General features: G+C 38.2%; 1 long non-coding RNA gene across 4 annotated transcripts; it reads left to right on the top strand.

The window, feature by feature from the left end:
- The first annotated feature begins 1,654 nt into the window (after window positions 1–1,654).
- Window positions 1,655–17,467, top strand: LOC126832212 (uncharacterized). 4 transcript variants are annotated; one of them, XR_007684599.1, is made up of 5 exons: window positions 1,655–1,746; window positions 8,766–8,989; window positions 10,922–11,062; window positions 13,512–13,685; window positions 14,381–17,467. It is a non-coding gene; the product is annotated as an uncharacterized LOC126832212 (long non-coding RNA). The 4 variants fall into 4 exon arrangements; XR_007684598.1 differs by lacking the exon at window positions 1,655–1,746 and adding an exon at window positions 3,500–3,770; XR_007684600.2 differs by lacking the exon at window positions 1,655–1,746 and adding an exon at window positions 4,662–4,799.
- The last annotated feature ends 332 nt before the right edge of the window (window positions 17,468–17,799 follow it).

Genomic DNA, 17,799 nt, shown 5'->3' with positions numbered 1-17,799 from the left:
GAAAAGACATTAAGATCATCAAATGTAAGTTGATAATGATAGATTATGATCATTTTAAGAAGTTTCGATGGCCATCAAGGTGAGCTTGTCAGCATCAAGTTGGGCTTGTTCTATTGTTCTATTAGCCTATTCAGATTTGTTCAAATGAACGTAGTACTAAAATGGCATTTTTCCGATAAGACCGGCGATAATCTCGTAAGATTTGACTTTTACTATGTCTTTTAAAAATTGATGTCGATGTCTTTGAATTAAAGGTCACCGTCGAGTGCAGAAGTCGTGAAACACGCCGTCGGGGGATTTGTTGGGGCCTGTCTCTCCCACAAAATTGATGAAAATTACAAGCTGGAAAACGTGTTTTCTTGCTACGTAGTTCAGGACATGAATACAGCAGCCTGAAAGTGGTCCATTATAACGAAGACATCTGAACTCCAATCAACAAATCAATGAACCAGGCTGTTGTCGTTGCATTCACATGTCACCAGAAATTTCACTGATGAAACAAATATGCCCGAAACCCATGTCGCGCTTAGAGCAGCGTGGCGATATACACTTTTTATTTAAATCACACAGATTTTAAATGTTTTATCCATTAGTCAATTTAAGGAAATTTCGATGATATAATTAATGATCGATGACCGACAATACGGGCATACGCCATACAGTGTGCTATGCGGGAAATTTTGCCTGTTTGAATTCCCTACAACAACTGGACGTGGTTTATTTTTATACATAAATAGGCCGTAGTGCCGCTGCCCCGGCAAAGTTTCCCTCATAGCACACTCACTGTATGACGTATTCCCGTCTTCATTAGCCCAGTATAGGAGCAGAACAGTAGGGCGTTAAACCCCATTTCATTTCATTTATACATAAATAAGAATAAAGATACCCTGTTTTAAGTCGTGCGCGTTAGATCCTAAGGTCTACCAATGATTTAAGTAGTGGGGTTTCGATTCCGTACTTTTAGTGACAAGGGGCAGGGTTGACTGTCCAACCTTGAGCGTTTTGTCCATGCCCTCCGGTTTCTTCCCACAGCTGAAGACCCCTACGCACAAGTGAATTATTAAGATAAAATGGAACCCATAAGATAGTCTCGATAAATGACCCTGTGTAAAAGACTCCTTGATAGTTGAAATTTTATATAAGATTAGGCCGCAGAGCCCCTGTTCTCTCTGATTGCTATTAAAACAAAATAAAGCCGCCAGCGGATGCTTTCTTTGAAATACAAAATATCTTCTGTGAATGGTTTAAACTTTATGTGTCTGGTGATAAAACATTGCACGCGGTGTGGGTGTTTATCTGTCTATTAACACGCGGTATTTTTAATGTCCTGAATGCACTACCGGGAAGAGAGGAAGTTAATGGAGTAGAATTTCAAGTCTGTCTTTAACTACTTGTTCAGCTCTGAACCAATGAAACCGCCGTCTTCTCGTACCGTCTAACCCAGACTCCGGTTTTAAAGATGTCCAATAAATTGTGACTATATTCACTGCGACGACCTTTAAATTGTAGTCTATTTTTAAACCTGGTTTTCCCAAACTATTTTCGCGGAGAGGCAACTGAGGCTGAAAAATCAGCTATTCCCAAAATAGCATGATGTAATTGTAACTATAAAAAGTATAAAATGGATGTGTTCAATCAAATTACATCAGAAAGTCTTTCTCTTGAAGAAACAACAAGTCAAAATCGAGAATATCAGAATGAATTGTGGACCTATAAGAAAATAACTTGCATTAAGAATCATCATGTGTAAGTTAGAACTTTTTATAAACAGATTCATTGTTTAACATTTTGTAAAACTAATATCGGCATGGTATGAACTTGGAGTAAATGTTCTGATAAGGATAAATTGTGTGTGTGTGCGTGGGGGGGGGGGGTAACACGTGCGCGTTAGATCATAAGGTCTGTCATTGAGTCAAGCTGCGTGGTTTCTCTTCACCACTCATATAGAAACAATACTTTGTTTCAGGATAAAATCTTAATGGCGCGTATTAAAATAATTATTAGAGATGAAATAAAATATGTTATTCACGACAAAACGACAAATGTTCTATTTATTTTATGATTTTACAATCATTTTAGGTAAAAACAACATGGACTACTGCTAGCCAGTGGAATAACACTTTTATTTCACTGATAAAACGCGGTATTCCACTTAAACTGATCATAAAATAAAAGTGGTTATTGGGCGGTCATGGTGGCGCAGTGAATGAGGCGCTGGATTGCTAATCAAGGTGTCTCGGGTTCGGTCTCGGTGTTGGTCGAGCGAGTACCTCGGTATCATTAAGCGTTATTTCCCATCATCCGTGGTGGAAGACGGGAGGTCTGGCAAGAAACATAGTCTAGTAAAAGACTCCTTTACACTTGACAGCCATATAATACCCTATATATAACGATTACATGTACTTTAAAATTGTATGGCCTTAACACTAGGGAGGGTTTCTGAAAGTTTGTCCAAATTCCCTGTTTTAATCATAATTATATAGTATCTAATGCTAGGTTCCCACTATCACGATTCGCGCTATGATTGATCCTTGGTGATCCTTTCAGGTCTTATCATAATATATTGTGGTCAGGCGTAGCAATCGTATTGATCGCATCGAAACGGCTCCGAACGTATCTGCACGGACAAGATCGTGGAATCAATTGGGACAATCCTTCACGCATCGCACGACAGTGGGGAAAACTGGCATAACAAGATAACCCACGGAAAATGGCTTATGTAATAGTTTGACGAAACTTATGATGGTATTTTGACAGTTGATATTCCAGGATGACTAATTGGGGATTTTTGAACTTCTATAAATCAATCTGAATTTCCCAACTACGCTTTTGTTTAGCGTTATACTTTTATGTGTGTTTGCCTGCTTTACATCGACTTAAAAAAAAACCTGTCATGTGTACAAGGGTCTTTTTTTTGCCCCTTCCGAACGATTTGAAACTGTTCATTGTCATACCCTCCACCTTGCTTCACTGAAAACGGGAAACCACACTGGAAATTCCCGCGGAACTTTTCCAGTCAACACGGAGATGGTACCCCGGATCTGACGGGGTCAATTGTGGCTATTTCCTGTATTCAGAGATATTTCCGATAGATCTAGAAAAATCATTGGGAATTTCTTAATAACATAACATAACATGCCTAACTCTTGTCAATATTACGATTATTAAAGAGAAGTGATGTCATTGTTTCCCGCTGGAGGGTCATACACTGAAAGTTTCTTCACAATAATATGCTGACTCACCAAATTTACGATGAGATAATTTCTGAACTGATCCAGTTTGTTACCTACACCCGGGGTGATCAGCGGCTAGTTTGCTCTATATTCCCGTAAATTGTGTTAACCGTGTCCACGGCAAAACACGTGTATTCCATCACTGCTCTTTGATAGCTATCTCTCGCTTGGTAAATTATAACCGAACTCCATCTAGTTGAAAACGTTTGATAATGCATATATAAAACGTATATATACGTACGCCTATGGATATCCGGCTATCTTAAACATGGTTTATCTACAGTAAATGTATGAATTTATGAGAAATGGAACAGCCGGATCCTAGTTCTCACACAGACATGGTAGTTGTTTAACTCCTTATGCTTCATGGTTTGTTAAAAAAAAAGAGAACTTTAAACGGGTTTATGAATGTTTGGCAATTTACATTTGAATGAAAAACGAAACTACCATATCAGCTATATAGACGGGCTAGATGTTTTAAAGATACCGGAAGTTTTACTCTCATTCTTGGCTGTGTCTTTGATATATACGGTGCAGGTCAGTTTCTAAATATTTATTATATGAGATTAGATACACGGTAATGGACAATACTGGTATACGAAATGTTGATAGTTTTTACAAGCAAACTTTTGACTATTTTGACACTAACATATGATATTTTGTATTTCACCCTGTGAATGAATATTTCCGGGATATTCTGGTTGACATTTGTGGATACGAATCGGGCTTTGTCGTGGATTTCAAGAAAACAAATTGCGCAATCCTATATAGGTGCTTGTGTGGGGTGTTATGGGGATTTTGCTTCACGTGCACTTAATCGAACCCTAACCGGTTTGTAATTCGGTATAATAGGATGTCCGGCCCAAATTTATAAGTGTTGCACGTTAAATCGTAGTAGGATCTCTTATTATAGCTATACAACAAAAAAACGGAAATTGTACTCAGTGCATAGCTGTTAGGGGTTTAAATTATATTCAATAAACCACAATGGCCTTCAATATTTTGACAGTATTTAAAGATTAATTCATATTATAAATGGACTTGAATAATATTTATATAACGTAATAGAATAATTTTATTGTCAGACATTCAATTGTGGTTAAATAGTAGTATGAATAGGGGTGTGATCTATACGCTACTGTATTCATATATTGACTTGTTATATTTCATATTTTATCATTGCTTGATAATGTCTAGAGAAGCCTAGTCGAAACGTCGCTCAGTAATAAGCAGTAATAAGCCTGTATCTTCCAGTTCTATTACTAAATGCCACTGAAACAATCTAAATGCCGTTGAAACAATTCATTCCTGCTGTGAAGGATTTTAACCAATTGTATTCAAATGAGGAGCCACAGTAGTTTAGTGGGCATGACTCTGGCTTACCAACACAGAGAAAGTTCCTAAGAAAGTTTCAGGAATTTTCCGTCAAGGTTTCCCCTGGTTTTGCAGAACGTGGGGCTTGTCAAGGAACAGCGACTAGTCTTCGGATGGAACAACATCACGAGGTCCCGTGTTCTCATTGGCGTGAAAGAAAAGACTCCCCGACAGTTGGAATTTGATATAAGAGTAGGCAACATTTCCTTCATAGGTACACTGTATGGCACACACCCGTCATGATTATGCTGATCGGTGTAAAAAAAAAAATAGGATGTTTCATTGAAGTTAAATTTTGTTAATATTACAGTAGATGGATATATAGATACCGATAGTTTGTTTCTGCTCATAAATCTGATTTTGATAATGGTCGATTGGGCTTATATAATAGCTACTGCAGCAAGGGTTCTTTATCCGCAATCAGATTACGTTGACAGTAGGGGATCACGGTGGCTATAAGTAGGTGAGACGCTGGCTCTCTAGCCTGGAGGCGGGTGTTCGATCCCTGCATTGACCGAGAAAGTTCATCCAGATTTTCCAGCGTGGTTCCCCCTTGTCAGTGATGCAGGACGGAGGGCCTGACAAGGACAGCTGTCTAGTCGTTCGGGTGGTTATGATAAACCGAGGTCCCGTGTTCACATTGGCGTGCACGTAAAAGATTCATTGACAGTTGGAATTCGATATAAGAGTAGGCCGTAGTACCGTTGTCCGGGCAATATTTCCCTCATATCACACTGTATGGCCGTCTTCATTAGCCTACTTCGGGGCAGAACAGTAGGACGGTAAACCCCATTTCATTTCATTTCACGTTGACAATCATAGGGGTGGTTGTATATGTGGAGAATGTTTTATATTATAGTGACCTTGATCAATTTAAGTCCTCGTCCCCTACACCTAACCAATCCTATCAAATTGGAAAACCCTATTAGTCATAACAATGTTATACAATCGACTCCCCCTTCCCACTCCCACTCTTTCTCATTTTCTAAATTCCCGTTTTAGTTGGAAAACCAAGTGACAAATTTGTATTTAAAGTTGGAGTAATTAAAATATCCTCATGTGACTAGGGTGAGATAATTTGTTACGCCGATAAACGTAATAGTGTTAGTCGATGTGTATTCATCAAAAATGAATAGAACATTTGGGCATTTTCTTGTGTAAATACTTCCCAGCAATGAGAATCCTGGTTAAGTCTAGGGCGTGATAAAATTACATCTAGTCCACAACAAGCCTGTGGTACACCAAAAAGAACGGCTACAAAGATACCATCTACTGGCGATGTAAGCAACACACACAAGGTTGTCCCGCAACTTTAAATACCAAGAATGACCTCCCGTTAAAATAAACATGTTTTACTATAATAAATGTTGAATAAAACATTATCAAGTGATTTTGTTTTACTATTAGGTTTAACCTAATGAAATAAACAGTGCCCAATGTAAAACAGACTGCAGCTAATCCTTCTTTAGAAATTCCAATTCACACCCTAGTCACGCTATAACATGATTAATTAAGTTTTGAGCTGGGTGAGAATGAACCGTGACGCCACGTGTCGAAACAGTCATCTGTTACAGAGATATTAGAAGATTTCTGTGAAACAGATTGGTATTTAGGTAGTAAAGTTCTAGAATGAATGAATGAATAATGTTTAGTGTGAAGGTTTGTGATAAGTGTTAATGAATGAAACCAAGGGCCATAACTAACATAACCTAATGAAACGCCAACCCGATCTTTAAACTTACATTAAGTAATGAGCTAAATCTGCCTAATGCAGGTATATAGGAAATGAAATGAAATGAAATGGAGTTTAACGTCCTACTGTTCTGCTTCTAACCTGGGCTAATGAAGACGGGCATACGCCATACAGTGTGCTATGAGGGACATTTTGCCCGGACAGCGGCACTACGGCCTACTCTTATATCGAATTCCAACTGCCAAGGGATCTTTTACGTGCACGCCAATGTGTACACGGGACCTCGGTTTTTCGTCCCATCCGAACGACTAGACAGCTTTCCTTGTCAGCCCCTCCGTCCTGCATCACAGGTATATAGGTCCATGGTATAGGGAGTGGGGGTAATTACACTTTTATAAAAAGACATGATAAAGAGCAAGACTATATTACATTTACACAGTAAAACGAGATAACAAAGATCATACTTGATAAAATATATAAATAAAAAACGGTTAGATAAAATTACATGTAATTAGAAATTAAATATTGTAGTTAAACTAATAGCAAAACGTTAAGAGATAAAAAAAAAATAATATAACAGAATTTTAGATCAAAATTCGAAATATCTCCCTTTATGTACTAGAATGGTGGATAGATAAATTATTACGAATGAAATAGTAAAGGAAATATTAATTCCGTTATATCCAAGCTTTAGGTCCGCTTCTACCAAGGCTGATGTTGCAGACAAGTTTCTACCGGGAGATTCGCCGGAAAGGCTAGTCGTGCATAGAGGTGAAAAAGGAACAGCTCGAGTAGTCATTTTAATCGCCTCACACGTAATATACGAAATAACCTATATAAATATACTTGATGACTTAATATCCACTAATTAGTGTCTTACATATACATACTTATATACCTAAACACCTGGTAAATACAGGCTTATTATTGTACTCAACAGCTTTGCTGGTTTCTTATATAACGTGGGAGCCACGGTGGATCGGTGGGTTAGACGCTGGCTCGCTTACCGGGAGGTCGCGAGTTCCCGGTGTTGGCCGAGAAAATTGATTTGGAATAGCTTGTAAACTACAATATTTAGAGGGATGTGGGATAGCTTGCAAACTACAATATTTAGAGGGATTTGCAATAGCTTGCAATCTACAATATTTAGGAAGCTAGATCTCCGAAAGGGATATCATTCCATAAAAATTTTCAATTCCGTTCAACATTTACAAAAATTTGATGAATTGAAAATTTGCCAACATTCAGCACTGTCATCAAACGGTATAAACGAGCATCCTACAAGTAGTGGGTATAATCTTAAGCTGGATTTATATTAGGTGCTTGGTTTCGATTCCCCGTTTGTACGTGAGTGAAGTCGCCTGTCAAACTTCATGGGTTTACTCCGAGTACTGACGGTTTCCTACGCGCAAGCGATCTATTGAACCATATGTTAGTCCCGAAAGGACCTGGTGGGCGTTAATGCAGATGATCTCTCTCTCTCTCTCTCTCTCTCTCTCTCTCTCTCTCTCTCTCTCTTTGAAATAATAGATAATGTCTAAACGACGATAAATGGTGTTTACTGATGATGAGAAGTTTTTGCATATTTTTATTTGATTTGGATAATGGACATTTATTTCATTTAGATTTAAAGACGTAATTGTATAAGGGGATTCAAGGCCGTTATAAATATAGGTCATCCAGAATTTAGTCAGTAACTAAATATAGCAAGAGGAAAACAACCATATATATATATATAGATATAAATAGTTGTGTTCGCGCATCATTGAATTATTATAAGTCCCATTATGGCATGCTGAATGAATGAATAATGAATGAATTATTTGACACCGGAAGCTGGTTATTAAAAGCTTATTGTATCAAATGAGTCATTTGCTTCCTAAAATTCAACAGCCATTCAAATATATTCATTTAATCAACGTGACTTTTTAATCCACGTGATTTGGAAAACCCCCTGTTTATAAATAAAAGTATTATCTAGAATCGTTTTATTATAAATTTTGTCGAGAATGTGTTAGGAACATAAGTGTGTGTTATATAATACCAGTAATTGTTCTGAATACTGTGAGTGTTTTTTCTTATTTATTTATTTATTATTTTTTTTTTTTCTAATTATTCATTTTCTGTACTGAGTTCAAATGTTTGGCGCGAAATCGTATTCACCTGCTATAATTGATAATCATTTTTTTTTATCTCCCAGCAAAAGGTCCCCCACCCCCCCCTGTGAACAAATTGAGATATACATTGTCCGTCAATTTTACTTTACAACACCCCTGAGACCCCCCTCCCCCCGTTGTTCTGGGCTAGTTACGGCCATGGTCATAGCATCAGTTTGGATCAGTTTTTTAAAATTTGTATCGAGCAAGAACGGACCTTGCAGTACAAAATGGTTCTTAGCAGCCGAGCATGTTCACGTTGAATTATAAAACAATTTTAATATCAAACTTTTTAATATTTTTTTTCAGATCTTACCATGACAATGAAAAGAATGAAAATGACTATCCTAGTACTTTCGATTACATTATTCTACAAAACTAATGGATCGCCGGTGAGACATAACATAATGCAAAGTGAAGCCGATAAATCGAGTAAACAGAATTATTACACGTTCTGGAAGAGACTGTCAACCAGACTCATACCCCTAACAGGGGAACTACAGGAAGCTGTACAAGACATTTTTAATGACATGGTAAGTAATCAGACTTTTATAATTAGGATCGTCGCAACTAAATAGGGTCCAGAGGATTTGTCCTAAACTAAAATACACCATAAACTCAAATTTATAGATGAGAGAGAGGGTGGCTGAAGACAACCAACCCATCCATCCCCGTTCCACTACGGCCTTTTTAATTATGCATAAAATGATCGCAATGCTGTAGAATATACAGCGGCGATCTTAAAGTCTTCCACCTATGCCATTACTCTGCTAGGGCATCGAGCCCACTTTCACTAAACTCCATTGCAAGACATTTGTAAGTATCTGAATCACTACCGCAGGGGTAAATAGGTGGTCGGTTGTGTTGTCGCCTCTCGTATACAAAATGCTTTTTTGTATTCAGCGTACCTTAGGGTGGGTCTGTCGTTAGTTACTTTAGTAACGTAAATTGTATCAGCTCTGCTTTCTACTACGTTACTGTCAGCTCCTAATGACAACTAGTATGAAAATAAGGCTTTTCACTTATCTCGGTTCTAAGGCAATTTTGGAATCCTTACCGTCTATTTTTAACCGTGATTCTCCTTTGGTCGCTAAAAGGAATCATTTCTTGTCACATCCAACACAAATTTATAAAAATCCAACTCTATTTTCATGTAGAATTACGTGATACAAAAACATAAACAACTTTCATTTGAATTGGGCCGCCATTTTCAAACTAACGCAATTTTCAAATTGCCTTAGAACCGAGATAGGGGAAAAGCCTTATTTTCATACTAGTTGTCATTAGGAGCTGACAGTAACGTAGCAGAAAGCAGAGCTGATACAATTTACGTCACTAAAGTAACTAGGTCTATCGTATACCCGAGAGAGTATAATTAACCTTATAATAAACAGAATCCCATATTCGCACCTCGGTGGAAGCGGGCGTTAAATAAAGCTATTTCACACATCTTACACCTGCCTCCATTGGCGACTGCATCGCACCCACCACATCCTGTTTCGTTACTCTTTCTAGTCATGTAGTCGCTTTATCAAACCAAACAACATACTCGTTCGGTCTTTTATCCAAATTGCTACTGAAGTATGTAGCCGCAGCCCTTTTTGTCACAGATATAGTATCGTTTAGTAGGACTATTTGATATGTCTTCCTGGTAATAGTGCCATTTCATTCATCAAATACTCATTGATGATGGTGTGGAAATTCTACCAAATTATAACTATTTGACACGTCTTCCTGGTAATAGTACCATTTCATTCATCAAATACTCATTGATGATAACGTGTATATTCTGGTTCCGCATTATTTAAAATCATTCGGGACACGGCGGCGCCAAATATGGTAAACAGTGTTATCTGCAAAGCATCTAAAATGAAGGGAAGCGGTGTGCTTTGATTTCGATCCACGTTTTGATTATTCAAAAATAAATAATTGCGGACATAATGAGTGAAATTATGCCAATCATTTGCTGAGCGGGTATCTATTTTCGTGAGAAACATTTTTAGCTTAAAAGTTCATTCGGGCGTCAGACATTCCTTGCATTTTTTCAAGCCTAAAATGGCGTATTCAAAGTTTACTGATGCAGAGGCTCTTGTAACATTGTCCCCACTTACTCCTTCTAGAATAGTCGATACCACTTCTCATTTGAGGAGTTCATGTAGTTAACTTTCAGTTTTAATGTACAGTTTTTATGTTGTTCAATTTTATGGGGGTTGGATGGTCCAATGGTTGTATCATAAGGTCTGTCATTGATTCAACTAGCGTGGTTTCGATTCCCCGGGTCCTCCATTTTCCTCCCACTACTAAAGACCCACCCCTAGGCGCAAGAGAATTATTGAAATAAAATTGAACCATATGTTAGTCCCGAAATGACCTAGTTTGTGTCGAGTGGACGTTAAACTCTCTCTCTCTCTCTCTCTCTCTCTCTCTTATTTTTAATGAAGAAAGAACTGATTTCGTTATTTCAGTGTGCTGTGGAAAAATATGGTGAAAATGACGCTGGCGTTGACTGCTGGCAATTTGCTATTAATGAAGCAAAAAGACTGAACCTACCCCAGTCACCCGAAAATAATGTATTAAGCATCAAAAATTCAAACAAGTTTATGAAGGTATTATATTTTTTTTATTTTAAAAATATTGTTATTTTAAAGGTCCATCTGGAATGTAAATACACAGATCAACCACCATTTTTATGATCTCAACAAACAGACTCCTATACTCTACGAGGGGGTTTGGTTGGCAGAATAGTTAACGCGAGCGCGTAGTATCATAAGGTCTGTCATCGAGTCAACTGGTATGGTTTCGATACCCCGGTTGTACTTGACAAGGAGTAGGGTCTCCTGTCCAACCTCGTGGGTTTTCTCCGGGTCCTCCGGTTCCCTCCACTGCTAAAGACCCCTACGCAAAAGCGAATTATTGAAATGAAATAAAACCATGTGTTAGTCCCGAAATGACCTAGTTTGTGTCGAGTGGACGTTACCCCCCCCCCTCTCTCTCTCTCTCTCTCCCACCATAAACTACGGAAATTGCGTAGTATATGGCGCATAATGAAGACTTTAGGGATAACAGAAACAATGTGACCATCAACCAAAACTGCATTATCACGGGGCTAGATACCTATCTGAATTAAAAATCGTATAGGCATCGGTTCGTAAAATACAAGTCCAAACCGTTACTCCCGTTTAGAAGTGACGTATGTATGTTTACTCTTTCTAGAACACCTCATATCACTTCTCATATCCAGCATTCTAGTTTCCTATTCTATTAAACACCCGTCAAGCAACTTATGAACACGTATTGTACACCCCCACCTCCCACCCCAAACACCCTCCAACCTCTCCGGTTTCAAATGTCTCCTATTAATAATAAATTTCGGATATTAACAGACCATTAATAACTCGACTCGGGGTAGTTTTTCTTCTTGCTTTTTTTGCCAGTCAATCAACTAAAGAATGCACTTATATACTATTCAAAAAAAGTAGGGGATATTTGATTTTGGGGGCATAATACTAAAATATGCAAATGACTACGAAAAAAGTCACTATAGAACCTAACAGAAGAAACATTTCCAGTTACATGTGACGCCCAAACGCACCAATAGCTACCGCATGGAATGCAGGTGATGCTTGGGGTCATCATGGGGGTCCAACCCAAGATTTGCACGACTCTGACTTTGAATGTTACAGTCATTGTGGCATTGAATTCCAGGGTGGAAACATCAGTTTAATTGTTTTAGTGACCAGAAAACAAATTTTGATATGCGTCGGCTTACCCAAAATGAAAGGTTACGTGCCCTTGGCATGCTACAGATCGGCACAATACAGGCGGTTGTGGCGCGGACGATGAATGTTTCTCAGTCTGTCATAAGCAGGCTATGGTCCAGATACCACGATACACAATCTGTACAGGACAGACCACGCTCAGGTCGACCAAGGGCGACAACTCAAGCCCAGGATCGATTTATCCGTACCATGGCCTTGAGAAATCGTGTCATCACAGCAAATCAGATCAGCGCTCGTCTTCAAACAGACACTGGTGTGAGAGTGAGTGGCCAGACGATTCGGAATCGACTGCATAGGGGTCACCTTCGCGCCCGACGTCCTCGCGTGATCCCTTGTTTGAGAGATCATCACATTCAGGCAAGACGTCGTTGGTGTAGGGATCGTCAACACTGGGATAATCGACGCTGGAGCAATGTGATGTTTTCAGATGAGTCAAGGTTCACTGTTGATTTTTTGGACAGACGTAGGAGGGTGTGGCGTCGTCGAAACGAGCGCTTCCAAGACGTTAACGTCATCAGACATGATCGATTTGGGGGTGGTTCTGTTATGGTGTGGGGAGGCATCACTGTTGCTGGAAGAACGGCTTTACATGTTGTTGCAGGGCGTGTTACAGGCCAGTACTACCGGGACAACATCTTGGCAGTCCATGTTGTGCCGTTCGCACGACGTCATGGACGTCGTTTCATCTTCCAGGATGACAACGCAAGATGTCACAGGGCCAGGATCGTTACAGGTTACCTCCAACAACAGAACATCGCCACATTACCTTGGCCAGCACTGAGTCCCGACCTCTCCCCCATCGAGCATGTCTGGGACATGCTTGGACAGAGGTTACGTCAACGTCAACAACGTCCTGCCAATGTCCAAGAACTTGCTGCTGCGTTGCAACAGGAATGGGACAATCTGGACCAAAATGACCTTAGACGTCTCATTAGGAGTATGCCACGTCGGATCAATGCTTGTTTGGCAAACAGAGGAGGATTTACCCGTTACTGACTTGGTTGTGATGCTGTGGTAACTTTGCTGTTTGACCCCGGGTATCATTTTACCCTTATAATGGTCAGTCTGTGCCTTACTTAGTCTAACGATCATTTGGAATAAATCGATGAATGTGAACTTCATTTCATTTTGTCATTTGTTTCTTCGTCAGTTTCATTAGGTGACTTTAATAACACTTAAAAATCAAATATCCCCTACTTTTTTTGAATAGTATATATATACACAACTGAGTGCTATCCCAGCAAAGTGTGTTGAATGTATTTATCTTCTATTATAGAAACTTGTAAAAAGCACAGTACGGGTATTGGCCCAGTATAACCAGAGTCTTCCAATGATATTCGCACAGTATTTAAACGAAATAAACTGTACCAACACGACAGACGCATGCGCCTGGACAATAACCAGCGTGGAAAGGAACTTAATGAAGTTAATTAAGAATCTAATTGAAACGGTAGGTAATCTTATGTATTTGACTTGTGAAAATATTTTATCAAATGTTTATTATTTTAGAAATTGATCATATAAAATTTTCTTACAATATTGGGAGCCTTCATATTAAACCGTCAAAATAAATATATATTTTTTGAATGATTTGTATAGTTATGACCCAATATCTAAAAATATTTACAGTAGATGTATGCGTCCTATTTGTGTGGCTTTGACGGTTCATATCCTTAGGTATATCAGTCCAAATATCAGTTTAATATGTTCAGTATATACAAAAGTATAAAGAACTGAAATTCAAACGATCGATGTTGCCCCTTACGCCAGGACGGAGGGCCTGACAAGGACAGCTGTCTAGTCGTTCGGATGGGACGAAACACCGAGGTCCCGTGTACACATTGGTGTGCACGTAAAAGATCCCTTGACAGTTGGAATTCGATATAAGAGTAGGTCGTATGTGCCGCTGTCCGGGCAAAATTTCCCTCATAGCACACTGTATGGCGTATGCCCGTCTTCATTAGCCCAGTTCGGAGCAGAACAGTAGGACGTTAAACCCCATTTCATTTCATTTCATTGCCCCTTACGCAAATAGTACATTTTACGTCTTTCTATTTTCTCTCCATTCGCTTATTTTTCTTTACATATTAAGAATTCCATATAAGACGAATTTCCACAATCTTTGTTTTTTTTATATAATTGCAGATGAAGAATTTCTTTAATATTAAGGGAGATTTAAGCCGTCATAAAACTGAAAACCTGTTAGCAGACAATCCGACCCCAGGAGAACAAATGGCGCTGATTTATAGCCTCTCTCTGGAATTAATTGAAACCAAAGCAACACTGGATTATATTGTTAAGACAACGTGGGATATCGAAATCCTAAAGTCATCGGGTCTCAAACGAAAATTGCAAATGTTGGCAAATAATGATAGTCTTGGACTGAAATAAAACTTAAACCTTCAAGAAGTATCTCACTGTACGTCTTCCTTACATTCGCTGTTATTTATGTGTAATTTGATGTTGGAAAATTGGATTACTTTTCAATTGTTTTTAAGTGCAATAATAATTATTATTATTATGTTTGTATCAAATCTATAAACATTATGTATTGATTAATGGTCGAGAGCGAGACATTAAGTAATATAATGTAACAACATGAGGGCCGTGAGGACCGAATGTTTTTACAATATATTACGCAATGTAAAATACAGACACTTGCACGTGCTTTGCAATGAAATACGTCACTCGAGTTCAATATTTTGCCAAGTTACGCTTGGCACATTGCCCGTACGATTATTTGAAATAATGGTACTCCAACATCAAAGGATGACGTCACATCTGTATTTTAAATAAGTTTAAACGAGTTTTATAGTAAAATGTTTATATTTATGTGCACCGATCCTGATCATCTTAGTATGGAACCATGACCAGTAACCATGTAATGAAATGCTTGAATTACATATATTGTCGTCGCCCCTGTCCTTCCGTCCACAATTTGTTTGTGGACTCTCTACAGGTCACAATTCTTGTCCGATTTTTACGAAACTTGAAATATAGGTTTATCCCCAAAAGATCTCGGCTGCTTTCGATATTGGCATGTATCGGATTGAAACTTCATGGGTTATGGCCCCTGTTTGTACGAAAAATCACGTTTTTAGCTTGTGGACCCTATAGAGGTCACAATTTTTATCCGATTTTGTTGAAACTTAAAATGTAAGTTTATAACCCAAAAATCTCGGTTCCTTTCGATATTCGCGCATATCGGACTGTAACTTCCTGAATTATGGCCCCTGATTGTACGAAAAATCGCGTTTTTAGCTTGTGGACCCTATAGAGGTCATAAATTTTATCCGATTTAAAAAACCGTATTATTATATCACCGTTACACCCTCAGGACGACTGAGTTCGAATTTCGTGAAAATCGGCCCAAAATTGACAGACAAAATGGCTGCCGTTCGTTCTCAAATAGCGTAAAAATATGGTATATCAAGGTTGTGGACCCTATAGAGGTCACAATTTTTATCCGATTTTGTTGAAACTTGAAATGTAAGTTTATAACCCAAAGATCTCGGTTCCTAGCGATATTCGCGCATATCGGACCGTAACTTCCTGAATTATGGCCCCTGATTGTACGAAAAATCGCGTTTTTAGCTTGTGGACCCTATAGAGGTCATAATTTTTATCCGATTTAAAAAAACGTATTATTATATCACCGTTACACCCTGAAAACAGCTGAGGTCGAATTTCATGAAAATCGGCCCAAAATGTACAGACAAAATGGCCGCCGTTCGTTCTCAAATAGCGTAAAAAATATGGTATATCAAGGTTGTGGACCCTATAGAGGTCACAATTTTTATCCGATTTTGTTGAAACTTGAAATGTAATTTTATAACCCAAAGTTCTCGGTGCCTATCGATATTCGCGCATATCGGACCGTAACTTCCTGAATTATGGTCCCTGATTGTATGAAAAATCGCGTTTTTAGCTTGTGGACCCTAAAGGTCATAATTTTTATCCGATTTAAAAAAACCGTATTATTATGTCACCGTTACACCCTAAGGACGACTGAGTTCGAATTTCGTGAAAATTGGCCCAAAATTGACAGATAAAATTGCCGCCGTTCGTTCTCAAATAGCGTAAAAATATGGTTGTGGACCCTATAGAGGTCACAGTTTTGATCCGATTTTGATGAAACTTGAAATACATATTTATAACCCAAAGATCTTGGTTCCTTTCCATATACCCACATTTTGTATCATAACTTCCTGAATTATGGCCCTTGATTGTACGAAACATCGCGTTTTTAGGATGTGGTCCCTCTAGATGTCACAATTTTTATCCGATTTTAAAAAACGTTTGAATATATCCCTGTCAAACCCTTATGATGGTTGAGTCCGAATTTCGTACAAATCGGACAAAAACTGCCGGACAAAATGGCTGCCCCTCGTACGCAAATATTGTAAATATATTGTATATCAAGGTTTTGGACTCTCTAGAGAGTGGACACAATTTTGATCCGATTTTGATGTAACTTGAAATACATGTTTATAACCCAAAGATCTTGGTTCCTTTCAATATTCATGCATATCGGATTGTAACTTCCTGAATTATGGCCCTTGATTGTACGAAAAAATCACTTCTTTTTTTGAGCTTGTTCTCTGTCCATCTCTTGCAAAATGTGGGCGTATCTTGCATGGCAACCGCTTGTTTTAGTTGTTTTTGTTTGAATTATAGTGTTTATCTTTATATATTCCTTAGTATGGTGTATAATAGAGTTATTTTGTAAGATATTTTTTTATAAGTTATTTTTATTTTGATAGTATCTATATATTAAGTATATCTAAAACGACTTAGATTCCAGTAAGTGTATGAACACTGGTTGTCAATATGTAAAGGAATCATGAAAGCACAAAATTTGTTATACTGTAAAATTAGTAAAATGTTTTGTAGAATTTGATGATTTTGTTAATTGTTCAATCTTTCGTGTCAAACCAATTACGGCATTTAAAAGAAAGCTCTTCTTAATGACATAGTATTTGATTTCGTTTGTCATATTGTTTAGATTAAAAACATTTGATAAAGCATTACTGAGTTTGTCTCTTGCGTCCAAACTCAACATTTCTAATCAAAATAAAAATGTGAAACAAATTGACATTCTACCCAAACACCGTATACCATGGAAAAACGACTTTGGTTGATGCAGCACAAAATGCACAGTGTATACTTTCTTTTGGACATCAATATATCTATTTGTAAATTTGTTTTAATAAATTATTGTTATTTTCTTTACGCACGTTGACAGTTATTTATTTTGAGTACCAATGATGGCACAAGTTTATATATGCAGATAGATCTAGATCGTTTTTATACTTTCCATAGCTTCCGCTCCACATCAATCGATCGAGAGAGAGAGAAAATGTGTGTGAGAGAGAGAGGGAGAAAGATACAGTTTAGCTTCCACTCAACACAAACACACAGTTTAATCATTTCAGTAATAAGTCGTAGGGGAAGAAAACAAACCAAATGACCCGGAGAAAGCCTACGAGGTTGGACGCAGGCGATCCTACTCCTTGTCACGTACACGCGGGAATCAAAACCATTCGCCCCCCCCCCCTTCCCGC

Source organism: Patella vulgata, chromosome 9, assembly GCF_932274485.2.
Source record: "Patella vulgata chromosome 9, xgPatVulg1.2, whole genome shotgun sequence".
Classification (NCBI taxonomy): domain Eukaryota; kingdom Metazoa; phylum Mollusca; class Gastropoda; family Patellidae; genus Patella; species Patella vulgata.
The sequence above is the reverse complement of the archived record's forward strand: the minus strand, read 5'-3'. Positions and strand labels throughout refer to the sequence as shown.